This window comes from Heterodontus francisci, chromosome 1 (genome assembly GCF_036365525.1).
Source record: "Heterodontus francisci isolate sHetFra1 chromosome 1, sHetFra1.hap1, whole genome shotgun sequence".
Lineage (NCBI taxonomy): Eukaryota > Metazoa > Chordata > Chondrichthyes > Heterodontiformes > Heterodontidae > Heterodontus > Heterodontus francisci.
Genome location: NC_090371.1, coordinates 181,026,329 through 181,044,599, shown reverse-complemented (window position 1 = coordinate 181,044,599; position 18,271 = coordinate 181,026,329). Strand labels below are relative to the sequence as shown.

The 18,271-nt window shown below is 42.2% G+C and overlaps 1 long non-coding RNA gene across 1 annotated transcript in view; it reads left to right on the top strand.

Annotated features, from left to right (window-relative positions):
* The window catches only part of LOC137351897 (uncharacterized), a 52,708-nt gene that overhangs the window by 3,309 nt on the left and 31,128 nt on the right, over window positions 1-18,271 (top strand). The window contains exon 2 of the long non-coding RNA XR_010969597.1: window positions 6,574-6,675. This is a non-coding gene — a long non-coding RNA (uncharacterized lncRNA). The remainder of the gene's footprint in view (window positions 1-6,573; window positions 6,676-18,271) is intronic.

The following is an 18,271-nucleotide window of genomic DNA, read 5'->3' as shown; positions in this document are numbered from 1 at the left end:
CCATTCTGACTTGGAACTATATCGCTGTTCCTTCACTGTCACTGGGTCAAAATCCTAGAACTCTCTTCCTAATAGCACTGTGGGTATACCTACACCACATGGACTGCAGCGGTTCAAGAAGGCAGCTCACCACCACCTTCTCAAGGGCAATTAGGGATGGGCAATAAATGCTGGCCTGGCCAGTGACACCCACATCCCATGAATGAATTTTTAAAAAATCATTATCTGAGACAAGCTCCTCAGTAAACCATGACAAGCAAAAATAGAACTTAGCTCATCTATTACAAACAAAAACAAGAAATGCTGGAATCACTGAGCAGGTCTGGCAGCATCTGTGGAAAGAGAAGCAGAAGTGCCAGGCACTTCGGAAGAAGGGTCACTGACCCGAAACGTTAACTCTGCTTCTCTTTCCACAGATGCTGCCAGACCTGCTGAGTGATTCCAGCATTTCTTGTTTTTGTTTCAGATTTCCAGCATCCGCAGTATTTTGCTTTTATTTTAGCTCATCTATTGTTTGTTCAGGATTGGTGTTTTGATGAATGTGTTTTACTTTGATCCATTTCAAGTGGCTATCAATGAGTAACAAGAAATTGTAATTTTTCTTTTCACAAAAATCTACATGAATTCTTTGAAATGTTTAAGTCAGCCATGACCACAATTGTAAAGGAGATTTAGCTGGCTTATTTCTACAGCTCTGGCAGATGGTACATTTGCTAACCAATGATTCTAGGTCACTGTCTAGACCAGGCCAATAAACAAAACTTCTAGCTATGGATTTCGTACTGACTATTCCTGCATGCTCAGTTTGGAGTTCTGCCAGAATCCTATCTTTCAAAGATAGGGGCGGCACAGTGGCGCAGTGGTTAGCACCGCAGCCTCACAGCTCCAGGGACCCGGGTTCGATTCCGGGTACTGCCTGTGTGGAGTTTGCAAGTTCTCCCTGTGTCTGCGTGGGTTTTCTCCGGGTGCTCCGGTTTCCTCCTACAAGCCAAAAGACTTGCAGGTTGATAGGTAAATTGGCCATTATAAATTGTCACTAGTATAGGTAGGTGGTAGGGAAATATAGGGACAGGTGGGGATGTTTGGTAGGAATATGGGATTAGTGTAGGATTAGTATAAATGGGTGGTTGATGTTCGGCACAGACTCGGTGGGCCGAAGGGCCTGTTTCAGTGCTGTATCTCTAATCTAATCTAATCATAATCTAATCTAATTCAGTGCCACCACTCTGTGACCCCTCTTAATGCAGCCCTGTTCACATGAAAACTCAATGTGACGATTGTGGAACGGTTTCAGTTCTTCATCAGTACACTGGTCAAATTCTGTCCATCCATTCATGTCTGTTCATAGACTCTTATCAACACTGAGTCTTCCTGAGTTTCAGCTGCAATTTCAGTTGCAGCAATTGGAAAGTCATCATCTACTAGTCCTATTGTGAAGATTGCACCTTCACAGCCAACATCTGAGTCTTCATGCAGCAAGTATGACAGTGCATCAGCAATAGCATTCTCTCTCGAACCACGATATTCAATGTTGCAGTCATACTGTGAGAGAAGTACAGCCCACTGCTGCATCCTTCATGCTGCTATTGTTGGTATTGCAAACTTTCGTCCCAGAATAGCTGTTAGGGGTATATGATCTGTTACTAACGTGAAGTTTCTATCCAATTAAAACTGGTGAAACGTTTTGATTCCGAAGATGATTCCAAGCGCTTCCTTTTCTATCTGCGCGTAGTTGTGTGCACTCTTGGTCAGGGTACGTGAGGCAAATGCTATGGGCTTCTCTTGATCATCATCCATGACATGACTGATCACTACTCCAAATGCATAGTTTGAAACATCACATGCTCTATCTGGTCACAATTTGTGTTGTGATGAACAAGTAGTGCATCACTGTCAAGTGTCTCTTACATGCATCATAAGCATGTTGTTGTGCTTTAGACCATTCCCATTTTAAATCTTTCTTCAACAACTCATGTCGTGGAGCTAACACCATTGCAAGCTCAGGCAGAAATTGTGAGGAATGTTGAACCATGCCGCGAAACTATCTAAGCTCAGACACATCTTTTGGCTTTGGGGCATTGACTCTCGCCTCTATCTTCTCTTTCACTGGCTGTAGTCCTTTTTCATTGATTTTCAGGCCAAGGAACACTACCTCAGAGTGCATGAATGCACACTTGTTCTTCTTCAACTTTGCATTGTTTTCATTCAGCCTTTTTAACACTTCATCCAATGCTTGAATATTCTCTTCCTTTGTTGCGGTCACGATCAACATATCATCCTGATTGCACAAAGAATGCAGCACTCCTTGCAAAATCTTATCCATTGTAGCTTGGAAGATTTTTGGTGAAGACTTCACACAATAGAGCAGCTTCGTGTAGGAGTATAACCCCATATGTGTGCTTATCGTGAGATACTGCTGACCCTTGTAAGATGTAACTTTCTACCCCTTGACAGGTTACTCTATTTTTCGGATACGAGAATTACGAGAAATAATGAGGCAACATTCAAAATCTAAATTAAACACTGATGTCTTTACTAGGTTTGGTTGGAATACCAATTAACAATGCAATACACCCATTAGTAATACACCAGTTAGCCAGAAATATGTTACAAGGAGTTATACTTGCAATCACCCAGCAAGTGGTCACAACATGTTGATTGTACTTTTCGGCAACTGTCCAAATTTCTTGGCTTAAGCACCTAATCACTCTTTTAAATAATTTTTTATACCCTTCTTTCCAAGTTGTCAGGATGTTCCATTAACAAGATCGTACTGTCTCATCAAAATCCACCTTAAGCAACAATAGTCCAATGAAGTATGTAATTCTTTGTTCAAGCCACAATATTAGAGACTGGGCTTAACAATCAGCATATGTTTACATTTCCTTCAGTAATTTCATTACCCTTGTCGATGTTACAGATGCCTTCAAGATCTTAATCAGTAAATATAACAGCAACTTCCTTTCCTGGTCACAGATATTTTAAAACCACAGGGCAATTAAACAATCAGAGTCCCTCAAATTAATGACTTTTTGCAAACTCTTCCTTGCGGAATTTCTAGTTTCTCTGCATTTCAAAAGTTGGCAAAATCTGACATCATCAATCAACATCAGTTTGTGTCACTCTCTCGCAGCTTTTCAAAACACTTTGGACAACTTAGACCAGCTAAATTAGCATTTTTAGAACACATGTCAATCTCTTATCTTAGTGTTCCCAGACACCATGACTCCATGATTTGTGCACATGAAGCTGCATCAAAAGTTCTAACTAGGCATCAAAGCAAAACCTGGCTTACAGTATGTCTGTTTATTAGTTTCAACTAGATTTTTACGACTAAAGTGATTTTTTTTCATCAGTGACTCTGTTTATCTGTAAGGGAAACAGCTTGCAGCTGTTAAATAGGTTACTTCAGCTCCAACAACCCTTTTGGCCTTCACAATGCATGCTGGTCACATTCAGGCAGATTTCTGTACAACACTGGTATACAACATAACTTCCTGTATTTTATTTAAACTATTGATGCTCCTGAGTTGGATAGCCTCACAAGTCTCAACCACAATTTTTGATAAAAGTCATATTATCGCCTCTCACAATTCCTCCTCAAAGTGACACTGCACCCCAAACTTTACAGGTGCCAGACACTTATCCTGAGGTATCCTCATCCTTGTCTTGCATTTTCAGTGTTAGCTTAATCCGTTCTCGCTGCTTGCATGCCTGTTGACGCAGTTATCATTAATAAGTACATACCTGTTGAACAATGATCAGAATATGGCCGATAATTCTTATCCATGGATTGATCTCAGGATTCATAGCGATATCCCACCAGGACGAATCATCCCCAACCTTGTGTATTTCTTTCCTCATTTCACGATTCCGTTGAGTCAGAATATAATAGTACTTCTGAGACTGATTAATATACTTCATTAATTCTCCCAGGTGCTCGGGCAATGGTGGTGTGTTATATCAAAAACTTGTGTTTGTGCAACTGCTCTTTTAACTCATACTCTACATCAAAACTCACCTGCTTATGTGAATATATATTTAATGACACATGTGCTGCAATCCTTACAGGTCAGACTGGGGTAAAACAAAATGTTCCTATCACTATAGGACAGGTCAGATATCGTACTGGTAATCCCAGTGCATAGTGGTGACACCATATTTATCTCTCCCTCTGTATGATGATCTCACCACCCCACAGTCACCTTCTTTGAACAATCCCATTCAACATGATTCCCTTTAAACCCACAAGCTGAAGCTGCATGCTCAGCTATGTCATGAGGCAGTTGAGCATGTCTAGACTTGTGTACACTCTGTAAGGTATTGCACAAGATAGGAACTCATGGTATTTGGGGTAATGTATTAGCATGGAGTGAGGATTGGTTAACTCACAGAAGATAGTCAGGATTAATGGGCCTTTTTCAGGTTGGAAAGACATAACTAGTGGAGTGCCACAAGGATCAGTCCAAGGGCCTCAATTATTTTATGTCTATATTAATGACTTGGAGGAGGGGGCAGAGTGTAATATATCCAAATTTGCTGATGATACAAAAATAGGTGGGAGGGCATGTTGTGATGAGGATATAAGGAATCTGCAAGGGGATATGGTTAGATTGAGTGAGTGGGCAAAAACTTGAGAGATGGAGTTTAATGTAGGAAAGTGTGAGGTCATGCATTTTGGTAGGAAGAATCAAAAGGCAGACTATTATTTAAATGGAGAAAGACTTCAAAAAAGTGCAGCACAGAGGGATCTGGGTGTTCTTGTGCATGAAACACAAAAAGTTAGCAGGCAGGTGCAGCAAATAATTAAGAAGGCAAATGGAATTTTGGCCTTTATTGCTAGTGGGTTGGAGTTTTAAAAATAGGGAAGTCTTGTTACAAATGTACAGGGTTTTGGTGAGGCCGCAACTGGAGTACCATGTACAGTTTTGGTCCCCGTATTTAAGAAAAGATATACTGGCATTGGAGGCAGTTCAAAAGAGATTCACTAGGCTAATTCCTGGGATGAAGGGGTTGACTTATCAAGAATGGTTAAACAGGTTAGGCCTTTATTTATTAGAGTTGAGAAGAATGAGGGGTGATCTTATTGAAACGTGCAGGATTCTGAGGGGGCTTGACAGGGTAGATGTTGAGAAGATGTTTCCACTAGTGGGGGAATCTCAAACTAGGTGACATGGTTACAGAATAAGGGGACACTCATTTAAAACTGAGATGCACAGGAATTTTTTCTCTCTGAGGGTAGTGAATGTCTGGAATGCTCTACCCCAAAGAGCTGTGGAGGCTAGATCACTGAAAGTATTTAAAGAGGAGGTAGATAGATTTTTGAAATATCAGGGAGTTGAGGGCTATGAGGAGCTGGCACAAAAGAGGAGATGAGGTCTGGGGCAGATCAGCCATGATCTTATTGAATGGTGGGGCAGGCTTGAGAGGCTGAATGACCTACTCCTGCTCCTATTTCTTATGTTCTTATGTTCTTATGTTCTTATTTCTGGGACCACCCCTGTCATTCCATCCACATGCATCACATCTCCTGGGGGTTCATCATATTCCATTAAATGGTTCACCTTATGTACTCCAAACGAAAGAAAGGACTAGGTGCTACATTACTACACAAGACAGAATAATACAACACCAGTCCCAGCAGGGTAATACCCTCCTGTTCCATCCAATTGCATTCATGTTTTACTGGGTAGACCTGCAGTAATCTGCCGATCTGACACAATCAAATTAAATTGGTAGGTGGACATAACTCTCAAAAGTCAATCAGTTATCTATGAAGGAAGACTTCCCTCGGCAATGCATTGCAGATTTTCCCTGGTCTGTTCCACCAACCATGTTCCATGCATTACACACACATCATTTTGCAAGGCCTCATCAGAGGTTAGGATTTTCCTTTAAAATCAGATTGTTTTATCACAGGACTTGGGATACTTGACCACAACGTGTAGGCCAATAGTCATGACTTAGTCCTCCTGCAATTCTCCCTGCAATTCTCCCTATTCTGTAGTATTCATTTGGTTCAAAAGATTCCTTAAGCAGTTTCTCACCATCTTTACTGAGCTTTTTAAAGTGACTAAATCAAGGGTATTAACTAGGAAAGTAACGGTGCTAATATCGTGCCAACATCATTCAACAAGCTATACAGTCTTCTAACATGCTTCTCCTCACTGTTGTTTTCCTCAGCATTCTTAATTCAATTCAGAAGTAACATTAAACTCATGACAATCCTAGAAGTCATTGTTGTACAAAGCTTCCAGACCTGTCTCTACTTGTGCATCACTGGTTCTTTCCCAAAATTCCTCAATCAATTTTCACATCAACCTTTCATACAATTACATGGTTTCAGGTTTACACCACTCTGGCATTCCTAACCCTGTTAAATTTAAAATTACCAGTGTAACTTTGCGATGAACTTTGTGATGTAGAATCTTTTGAGTTGGGATTATTACTACCCTGTTTGTTGCTCCTGGAGAAACTTTACAGTTTAATACATAAAATCTTTAAGATACAAATCAAACATTTCAACTTTATTCCGGGCATTAACACATTTTGTTTGTTTATCTTTTATTTTAGACAATCTTTCATTTCTCAAAAAATAACCCGAGGAGGGACTCAATTCCACACCTGGGAACCTGTAGTACAATGAATGCTGCAATGAAGGAAGCTCTGTCCAAGGTGTTCACTCTCGGATGTCAACTTCCGATAATTTTTCAAGTATTTACCTTGCATTGTTTCCTGAAAATGATTTCACCGTTCAACCCTATCACACTGTAATTGTTTACTCACAGTCTAAGAGAAAAGGCTGCTATTATGAAACTTTGTGCCAGGACTGAAATTTTTTTCATGGGGTGTGATGTATATGATTATTAAGAGTAGGCTCTGGTACAGTTGCAAGTGTCATGCAGGCCCCTATCTGCCAAGAGTAAGGCACATTAATTTCGCCACATGGACATTAAATTTCAAATTGTTTCTGGGGAAAAGAGAAGGCCTATTACAAGGGCTGCCAGACTGGCTGGAAAGACATTTTTACATATTGACAGACGGTACTTGAAATGACAAAGGGGCTATTCCTTGCTCCAATTTAACACGCAATGGAACTTTGATTACCAAGTATTGTGTGTAGAGGAGACATTCCAAGGTCTTCTAGATCAAGACAATCCACAAAGGCCAGGACTGATTAGACCAGCTGGTAACATGACTAACTGGCTGTTACAGGTTTTGTTGAACTTGCCACAGAAATTTGAACTCAGAAAGCTGTTTGTTCCTGAGCTGAGAAGACCTCTCTTCTGCCTGCTCCCATCTCTTTCACACGGAACTGAAAACCACTGAAGACATATGAATCCCAAGTGAGAAAAGTCTCCTACAGTGAACAAGATTTAAGAAGAATACTGGGCCCCAACGAAAAGCAAGATCAACCTACAATGAGCTCAAAGAACCATAACAAACCCTTCAGATATTGCCTCAAACCTTTCCACTATTTCTCTTCTACTCTTTTCTGTCTTTATTTTCCTGTGCGTATCATGTATGCATGCTAGCATGGGGCGTGGCGTGTATCCGTAGATGTTAACTGAATTAGAGTCTTTAGTTTAAGTTTAATGAATTCCACTTTTCGTCTTTAAACCTAAGAAATCCTGTTTGTGCTCATCTTCGCTGCCTCCGGAGAATACTTGGCATCAGGTGGCAGGACCGTATCTTCAACACAGAAGTCCTCGAGGCGGCCAACATCCCCAGCTTATACACACTACTGAGTCAGCGGTGCTTGAGATGGCTTGGCCATGTGAGCCGCATGGAAGATGGCAGGATCCCCAAAGACACATTGTACAGCGAGCTCGCCACTGGTATCAGACCCACCGGCCGTCCATGTCTCCGCTTTAAAGACGTCTGCAAACGCGACATGAAGTCCTGTGACATTGATCACAAGTCGTGGGAGTCAGTTGCCAGCGTTCGCCAGAGCTGGCGGGCAGCCATAAAGGCGGGGCTAAAGTGTGGCGAGTCGAACAGACTTAGCAGTTGGCAGGAAAAAAGACAGAGGCGCAAGGGGAGAGCCAACTGTGTAACAGCCCCAACAAACAAATTTTTCTGCAGCACCTGCGGAAGAGTCTGTCACTCTAGAATTAGCCTTTATAGCCACTCCAGGCGCTGCTCCACAAACCACTGACCACCTCCAGGCGCTTACCCATTGTCTCCCGAGACAAGGAGGCCAAAGAAAAAAAAAAGTTAAGTTTAATGAATTTCACTTTTCTTCTTTAAACCTAAGAAAGCCTGTTTGTGCTCATTTATTTGGCTTATAATTGGAAAGCGGTGAACAAGGATTCACAAAAGGAGGAGCTCAAAACACAGTGTGTTAAAAATTGAACCCTGTTATAGTAAGACCAGGTGAAGGCTGAGAGGGACCACTAGACACCTTTCTCACCTGGTCGTAACACAAGTTACTCTTCGACTGAAATTAATTTGGTTTGCAGTTCTCCATATAGTTGGAAAATAATTTCCAATCAACAAAAGGAGCAGTTACAGGGGAAATATTAACAGATTTGTGAATTTTGTTACAATCCTGGTAGAGACCAGCAATTTTTTAAAAAAGAAATATGAACTCCCAGTGACTAACTGAAAGAACTATGCCACAAAGTTACACGTTGTTAACAAAAACCTTTACTGTACAAGACTTAAACAAAGCAAGCACTATTAACTTAACATGATAATTTGCAATCAATTATATTTTATACTCAAAATCTCAACAGAACACTCCTGTTTGATGTTTATTTCCACCTAAGATTTCCCCAATACTTTACATGATCTTCAGGATTCATTCACTTCTCCAGGGGATTGGAGCTTTCAACTACTCTGGCAGTGGGTCATAAAATTTGAAAGGAAGTAGCTTCACCCATTACTGCTTGAGTTTTCCTGGTTTTTTTCTTCATGGGCAGCATAGCACAGCTCTCAGGAATTTACTTCAATTCCCCTTAGTTTCTCAGCTATCTTCCGAGGTGAGGCGTTTCTTGGGGATTCTCCTTCTAGCAACCAGGTCGGAAAACATTTTACAGTGGAGACTGACCACAAGCCACTTGAAATCGTCTGGTGCAAACCACTTAGGAGTGCTCCTCCACGGTTACAGAGGCATTTGGTAATGGTCCAGGTCTCAATTATGACATCCGATATAAACTGGACAGAAAAACGGTCACATCGGACACCCTGAGCAGGTTGCCTAACCTGAATAAAGATGTCGATGTCTCACAGAATTTGCATGTCCACGGAGACTGAAGCTGTCTTAAAGATCACTCTCATGAGTTTTGGACCCCACAAATGCAAGCAGTTAAGAAATTAGACAGCACATGACCCTACCATATCATTGTTGTGGACGATTATTGTGAAAGAATGGTTTGACACCATACAGGAAGTAACAGAACGTCTACGCTGTTTCTGGCCGTATCGAGACGAGTTCATTATATCACTAGAGGTGATTTTCAAAGAGAAACAAGTCCTGATATCTGAAGCTCTGCATTCTGATATTCAAACCCAAATGCACCAAGGGCATTTAGGAATAGAATGTACCAGATGTCTTGCCAGAGAGACAATCTACTGGCCAGGAATCAACAGTGATGTTGAGACCATGGTAAAATCCTGTAGGCATGTCAAAGTTGTCAGACAAATCAACAGAAGGAACCTTTGATTCCACTTGAAACACCTTCACATCCATGGGTGAAGATTGGCAAAGATTTATTTCACACTCAAGGTGATGATTTCCTCTTTGTTACGGATTACTTCACCACGTTTCTGATCATCAGGCAGTTACGAGGTACATCAAGTGCAGTTGTTGCTGATACGGTCAGTGCTCTATTCAGCCTATTTGGACTGCCAGAAGAAATTATCTCCAATAATGGGCCGCAGTAAGCAGGAAGACCGTTGCAAGACATGTATGCTAGATGGGGAATCTGTCATGTGACATCATCACTGCATTATCCAAAGTCCAATGGCATGTTGTGCACCATCAAATCACTAAATTTGAAGTGTAGGCAAACGGGACAAGATCTCAAGGTTGCAGTGCCTATTTTTGAGTTACTCCATCAGCCACGTGCTTACCATCGCCTACAAAACTGATGTTTGGAAGGCAGGTAAGAACTACCCTGTCCAGTCATCATCTCTCTAAGTTTTCTACAGTATACATCTTTCTAAACAAGGGATGATGAAGACATCGTATGACAGGCAAGCAGGATCAGAATTAGCTCGATTGTGAACAGGACAGAAGGTCAGAGTCCTCAATCACCTGTCACCTGCAGAGGCTGCTAGGATATCAGACTAGCCCAGATCGTATGAGGTCCAGCCACCCAATGGCACAATTCTCAGATGGAACTGAAGTCAACTCAGAGAGCTGTACGACAACACTACATGTGATAATCCTATGGCATCGCGGACATTTCAAAGATAAAGTCTGGAGATGAATGTACAGAGGCTATGAGCACAGAGAAATAATATGTTGACCAGAGTTCCGAGTTACCAGAGTCTCAGAGGAGTCATCAAGATGAGCTCAGCTCTGAGAAGAGGTTTATGATAACAAGATCGGGATGAATAAGCAACCCTCTCTATGTTTTAGAGAGTGTTCAACTTACTTATTTGTAAATTACATTTTGTTTTATTCATATATAGTTAGTCCAAACTGCAACATCACTGTATATTGTACATATGTTTTTATCTTTGGAGAAAAAAGGGGGATGTTGTGGGCGCACCTTAACAGGCTGTAAGTGAAGGTCACCAGAGGAACTGGTGTCATGTCACACATGACAAGAGAGTTGAGGGTGTAGCCCGACAGAGTAAGACATGCATAATTGTACTCCTGTAGTAGCTGTGTACATATCAGTTCTAGTTTAAGTTATAATAAAACCCCACACGTTATTTGGATATTACTTGCAGTCCTGTAAATCTTTGTATAGTAGAATAGTTCACATAGCAAAGAAACAAGTGATATTACACTTGATGGCCTCTCTGCTCCTTGTCCCAGCTTCTGGCAGATTCTCTCTCTGCCTGGTTCAAGCTGCTCCAAAACACACACTGACTTTCTGCGAAAAATCACAGACATTAAAATCGAAAACCAAAAGGGCATCTCCCTGCATAATCTATCTTCATAGCAATGTGGTAGCTCTGGAATGTCCCAGATAAAAATTGAAGCTAATTAACTCCAACTCCAAAACATCCCTTTGATTCTGGGTACCTACATAAATAGTTTATACCTCTGATGGAGACACCTTCAATCTCTGCAGACTTTCTGGCTCCATTAAGAAGTTGTTACGAGAAGAGCCACCCATTATTTATATTGTTGTCACATTTCTAACTCTGACCTCTGTAAATAAACATGGAAAGACCTTTGAAATGTAAAAACCTTGGGTGTTCTGGCAACTTTTGAATTCCAGAGTTTCAATTTCCTTACATTTACAAATTAAATTCCCCAACACTAAAAGTGAGTGACCTCTAAAAATATTAATACAAACCATGAAACTAGATGATCGTAACAACTTGCAGAGGAACCTATACAAGACAGCTCATGTCAGTCATTACATGTGTTTCCTGAGACCTTATTTTCCATGGAAATATTGTTCAAAATGTACTTGTATAATGTCGATTTCAATTTGATAAAACAGGATCTGACCAAAGTGGACTAGGAGCAGCTACTTGTAGGAAAGTCTACATCAGGCCAGTGGGAGGCATTCAAAGAGGAAGTGGCGAGAGTTCAGAGCCAACATGTACCCTTTAAGGTGAAGGGTAGGACCAACAAGTCCAGGGATATAGAGTATTGGATCAGAAAAAAAAAGGAGGCTTATGGCAGAATCGGAGCGCTGAAAACAGCGGAGGCATTAGAGGAGTGTAGAAAGTGTAGGGGGGTACTTAAAAAAGTAATTAGGAGAGTGAAGAGGGGACATGAAAACACACTGGCGGTCAATATAAAGGAAAATCCTAAGGCGTTTTATCAGTATATTAAGGGCAAGAGGATAACCGGGGAAAGAGTGGGGCCCATTAGGGACCAAAGTGGCAATCTGTGTGTGGAGCCGGAGGACATAGGTGAGGTTTTAAATGCTTACTTTTCACCTGTTTTCACTGTGGAGAACGACGATGTAAGTGTAGAGATCAGGGAGGGGGATTGCGATATACTTGAACATATTGTTGTAGGGTATTCCCAAGCGCAGAGGCACCTGCCGTAAATATCATAATGTTTAAATATTATTTAAGTAACCAGTAACATATAATCTTAGTGAACAATGAGGAGGTTGCAAAGCACCATGGGGCTCAGTTAACTTGACCACATTCCACCTGAGCTGAATAATCCAATCTCTAACAAATGCTAATTAAATGAAAAGCAGACGTCCTTGTTGAATGCTGACAAAGGTACCAGCCTGTAACAAGGTTAAGACAAAGTGGGATGCGTTCATGAGAACCAAGGATGATAGATAAGGGGGAATGGAAAACATCATGGGCTGGTCATGCAGCCCCTCTATGCCTAGTAACCGCTTCTATTGGCTCTAATAATCAATGTATATAATCTATAATCATTGTGATTGGACCATGTCCGGCTGGGATGGGCTGAGTAACTGTTTGAAAATGTATAAGTATGGCTGATTTTCCTTTGTTCAGTGGAGAGGCATCTGGACGGCCCAGTGACCTGCTCCCCGCTGGCGTAACTCAATAAACTGTTTGACATTGGAGCAGACCTGAGTGTCGAGTGATTCTTCCAGATTCATTCCCGCGAACAATATTAACATTGAAAGGGAGGAGGTATTAGATGCTTCAGCGGGCTTAAAAGTGGATAAATCCCCAGGCCCAGATGAGATGAATCCCAGGTCGTTGTGTGAGGCAAGGGAGGTGATAGCAGGGGCTTTGACACAAATTTTCAAATCCTGTCTGGCCACAGGAGAGGTGCCAGAGGATTGGAGGACAGCGAATGTGGTACCATTATTCAAGAAGGGTAGCAAGGATAGACCAGATAATTACAGGCCGGTGAGTCTAACATCAGTGGTTGGGAAAATATTGGAAAAAATTCTGAGGGACAGGATTAATCTCCACTTGGTGAGGCAGGGATTAATCAGGGATAGTCAGCATGGCTTTGTCAGGGGGAAATGTGTCTAACTAACTTGATTGAATTTTTCGAGGAGGTGACCAGATGTGTAGATGAGGGTAAAGCAGTTGATGTAGCCTATATGGACTTCAGTATGGCTTTTGATATGGTCCCGCATGAGAGATTGGTTAAGAAAGTAAGAGCCCATGGGATCCAGGGCAATTTGGAATATCGGATCCAAAATTGGCTTAGTGGCAGGAGGCAGAGGGTAATGGTCGAGGGTTGTTTTTGCGAGTGGAAGCCTGTGACCAGTGCTGTACCACAGGGATCGGTGCTGGGACCCTTGCTGTTTGCAGTGTACATTAATGATTTAGACGTGAATATCGGAGGTACGATAAGTAAGTTCGCAGATGACACGAAAATTGATGGTGTCGTAAATAGTGAGGAGGAAAGCCGTAGATTACAGGACAATATAGATGGGCTAGTAAGATGGCCAGAGCAGTGGCAAATGGAATTTTATCCTGAAAAGTGTGAGGTGATGCATTTTGGGAGGACTAACTAGGCAAGGGAATATACAATGGATGGTAGGACCCTAGGAAGTACAGAGTGTCAGAGGGACCTTGGTGTACTTGTCCATAGATCACTGAAGGCAGCAGCACAGGTAGATAAGGTGGTTAGGAAGGCATATGGGATACTTGCCTTTATTAGCCGAGGCATTGAATACAAGAGCAGGGAGGTTATGATGGAGTTCTATAAAATGCTAGTTAGGCCACAGCTGGAGTACTGTGTACAGTTCTGGGCACCACACTATAGGAAGGATGTGATTGCACTGGAGAAGGTGCAGAGGAGATTCACCAGGATGTTGCCTGGGCTGGAGCATTTCAGCTATGAAGAGAGACTGAAAAGGCTAGGGTTGTTTTCGTTAGAACAGAGAAGGATGAGGGGGGACATGATTGACGTATACAAAATTATGAGGGGCATTGATAGGTTAGATAGGAAGAGACTTTTTCCCTTAGCGGAGGGGTCAATAACCAGGGGGCATAGATTTAAGGTAAGGGGCAGGAGGTTTAGAGGGGATTTGAGGAAAAATGTTTTCCCCCAAGGGTGGTTGGAATCTGGAATACACTGCCTGAAGATGTGGTAGAGGCAGGAACCCTCACAACATTTAAGTATTTAGATGAGCACTTGAAATGGCATAGCATACAAGGCTACGGCCAAGTGCTGGAAAATGGGACTAGAATAGTTAGGTGTTGATGGCTAGCACTAACACGATGGGCCGAATGGCCTGTTTCTGTGCTGTATGACTCTATGACTCTATGTTTTGCCTTGACCTAGAGGTTGACAATCCTTAAATCTCAAGATTGAAGAATGATCCTTTGTTATTTCTGTTAAAATATTCTGGAAGGGGTTTCATAATTTAATTAGTTAAATAAACTCATTCCTTCATTTTATTACTTGTAGATATATTGTAACATTGCATTGTTTCAAGCTCATTCAGAAGTAAAATTGGTGTAATCTTCTCTTGCCTGCTGAAACCCTGTTTTAGTTTTTTTCCTCAAATCCCCTCTAAACCTCCTGCCCCTTACCTTAAATCTATGCCTCCTGGTTATTGACACCTCTGCTAAGGGAAAACGTTTCTTCCTATCTACCCTATCTATGCCACTCATAATTTTCTGTACCATAATCAGCTCCCCCCTCAGCCTTCTCTGCTCTAAGGAAAACAACCCGAGCCTTTCCAGTCTTTCTTCATAGCTGAAGTGCTCAAGCCCAGGCAACATCCTGGTGAATCTCCTCTGCACCCTCTCACATCCTTCCTATAGTGTGGTGCCCAGAACCGTACACAGTATTCCAGCTGTGGCCTAATCAGTGTTTTATACAGATCCATCATAACCTCCCTGCTCTTATATTCTATGTCTCGGCTAATAAAGGCAAGTATCCCATATTTTTTTTTATTCATTCATGGGATGTGGGCATCACTGGCTAAGTCAGCAGTATTGCCCATCCCTAATTGCCCTTGAGAAGGTGGTGGTGAGCCACCTTCTTGAACTGTTGCAGTCCATGTGGGGTAGGTACACCCACAGTGCTGTTAGGAAAAGAGTTCCAGGATTTTGACCTAGCAACAGTGAAGGAACAGCGATATAGTTCTAAGTCAGGATAGTGTGTGGCTTGGAGAAGAACTTGCTGCCCTTGTCCTTGTAGGTGATGGAGGTCGTGGGTTTGGAAGGTGCTGTCTAAGGAGCCTTGGTTCCGTGCAGTGCAACTTGTAGATGGAACACCCTGCTGCCACTGTGCGTTGGTGGTGGAGGGAGTGAATGTTTGTAGATGGGGTGTCAATCAAGCAGGCTGCTTTTTCCTGGATGGTGCCGAGCTTCTTGAGTGTTGTTGGAGCTGCACCCATCCAGGCAATTGGAGAGTATTCCATCACACTCCTGACTTGTGCCTTGTAGATGTTGGGCAGGCTTTGGGGAGTCAGGAGATGAGTTACATGTCATTGCCTGGCACTTGTGTGGTGAAAATATTACTTGCCACTTAACAGCTCAAACCTGCATATTGTCCAGGTCTTGCTGCATTTCTACACGGAATGCTTCAGTATCTGAGGAGTCGCGAATGGTGCTGAACATTGTGCAATCATCGTCGAAAATCCCCACATCTGATGTTAAGATTGAAGGAAGGTAATTGATGAAGCAGCTGAAGATGGTTGGGCTCAGGACACTACCCTGTGGAACTCCTGCAGTGATGGCCTGGAGCTGAGATGTTTGACCTCCAACAACCACAACCATCTTCCTTTGCGCTAAGTATGACTCCAACCAGTGGAGAGTTTTCCCCTGATATCCATTGACTCCAGTTTTGTTTGGGCTTCTTAATGCCATACTCAGTCAAATGCTGCCTTGATGTCAAGACGAGTCGCTCTCACCTCACCTCTTGAGTTCAGCTCTTTTGCCCATGTTTCAACCAAGGCTATAATGACGCCAGGAGCTAAGTGGCCCTTGCAGGATACAAACTGAGCATCATTGAACAGGCTATTGCGAAGCAAGTGCTGCTTGATAGCACTGTCAACAACACCTTTCATCACTTTACTGATGATCGAGAGTAGACTGATGGGGCAGCAATTGGCCAGGCTGGATAAGTCCTGCTTCAGCCTTATCTTTTGCACAAATGTGCTGGGCTCCCCCATCATTGAGGATGGGGATATTTGTGGAGCCACCTCCTCCAGTTAGTTGTTTAATTGTTCACCACCATTCACGACTGGATGTGGCAGGACTGCAGAGCTTAGATCTAATCCGTTGGTTGTGGGATCGCTCTGTCTATCACATGCTGCTGATGCTGTTTGGTACGCAAGTAGTCCTGGGTTGTAGCTTCACTAGGTTGACACCTCATTTTGAAGTATGCCAGGTGCTGCTCCTGGCATGCCCTCCTGCACTCTTCTTTGAACCAGGGTTGGTCCCCCGGCTTGATGGCAATGGTAGAGTCTGGGATAAGTTGGGCCATGAGGTTACAGATTGTGGTTGTGTCCAATTCTGCTGCTGCTGATGGCCCACAGCACCTCATGGATGACCAGTTTTGCATTGCTAGATCTGTTCGAAATCTACTGTTGCTACTCCGTGTGATACTATTGATGGCAAGATATTAAAATACAATAATATTATTTGTCGCAAACATTGATGTCACCTTACTGCTGTGTTTATTGGTCACTAACATTTTAAACAAAATATCAGTAGGTGAGAAGCAAATTCTCAGTACAAATGAAATTGAGGTCAATTATAACTCCCTACACCTGGGGCATAAATGTGGCATTGTGTCATTTTTCAAAACAACATTATCCTGCCACCCTGATCGTTGCCTGCCCATTCTCAACCGGTAATTTAAATTAGCTTTGTTGTCAATAAAGTACACACATTTTGCTTGGTAGTGCTCCCTAATGTATGATATTGAAAGAGCAAATGGCTTTTGTAAGTACAACTAATGCCAGTACAGTGATCAGTAAAAGTTTGTTGCTTCAAAGGTGCTGAGGAATGTTTCACTGACTGGGTTCAATTGACAAAAATTCTCATGAAAAATCTCTGTGTTTTAGTATATAGCAGTGGGTGTAAAGTTTCTACACTTGACCTGTGTGTGAATGAATTTTTCTAAATGTTTTGAAGATCTTATGAAAATTTAATGAAGATTGTGTTGTCACTATTTCTCAAACCTCATTAAAATAGTTATGTGGCCAACCAGAACTCTGTTGCCCATCTCCTCTCACCAAGTCCCATTCAACCATCATCCCTGTGCTCACTGACGGGTCTGGCAATGTTTGACAACGTTCTTTTGAAGCACCTTGAGATATTTTACCACATTAAATGCACTAGAAATGCAACTTGTGTCTCTCAAGTAGATACATTTAATGGCCTAATAAAGGGCATTCTGTTCAGGGCACACCCTAGACAGTGATTCATATAAAACATAGTACAGCATCTACAAGATATCAATTTTCATATAAAGTTACCTAAAGGTTGTGATTTTTAGTAGTTTTAGAGTGGTTTGTGTTACAGTTCAGGATATTTATGCACAAAGTATAATGCAATTGCAGTCAACAATGAAGCCTTTCAACTATGAGGTACGTACGAGGAATACTAATGAATATGAATCATGAGAACAAATGTTTGGATGCTGAATCAGATGCAAAATGAAATATGATGGAACGTGGATTGGAAATACTTACCTGGCAGGGGAGAGACCATGATCAGTGGCCTTTGATCCTGTTCCAGGTAAGTTTTGAGCAAAATGGCTGTAACCAATTCTAGAGCTTCAGGCCAGGGAGTGCAGAACACCGTTCGGGTGGAGGTGAAGGATAATGAAGGAGGTGCACCAGTTGACCATACCTTCTTTATTAAGAAAATCCTTATTCATTGCTGTGGATTCCAAGCTACAGATATCTTCTGCCTGCAGGACTTCCCCTACAGCGGATATTGCGACGTCATGTTCAAGAATGTGGCAAGATGCATCAAGTTTCTGAAGGTGTTCAAGGAGAGGGGAAACCAGGCACCACTGTCGATCCTCACAGTGGAGACACTCTTCAAGCTGCCGTCACAACGCGACCAGGTGGTGATAATCCACCTCTATAACTCCCATGTTCCTGTCATGGATCTGGCCATGTGGCGACTAACTGCAGCACAGTCGTCTGCAAGAACTGCAAGAAGGAAGGCCATCAGACCAAGGTCTGTAAACAGAGAAAGTGCTGCAACCTGTGCG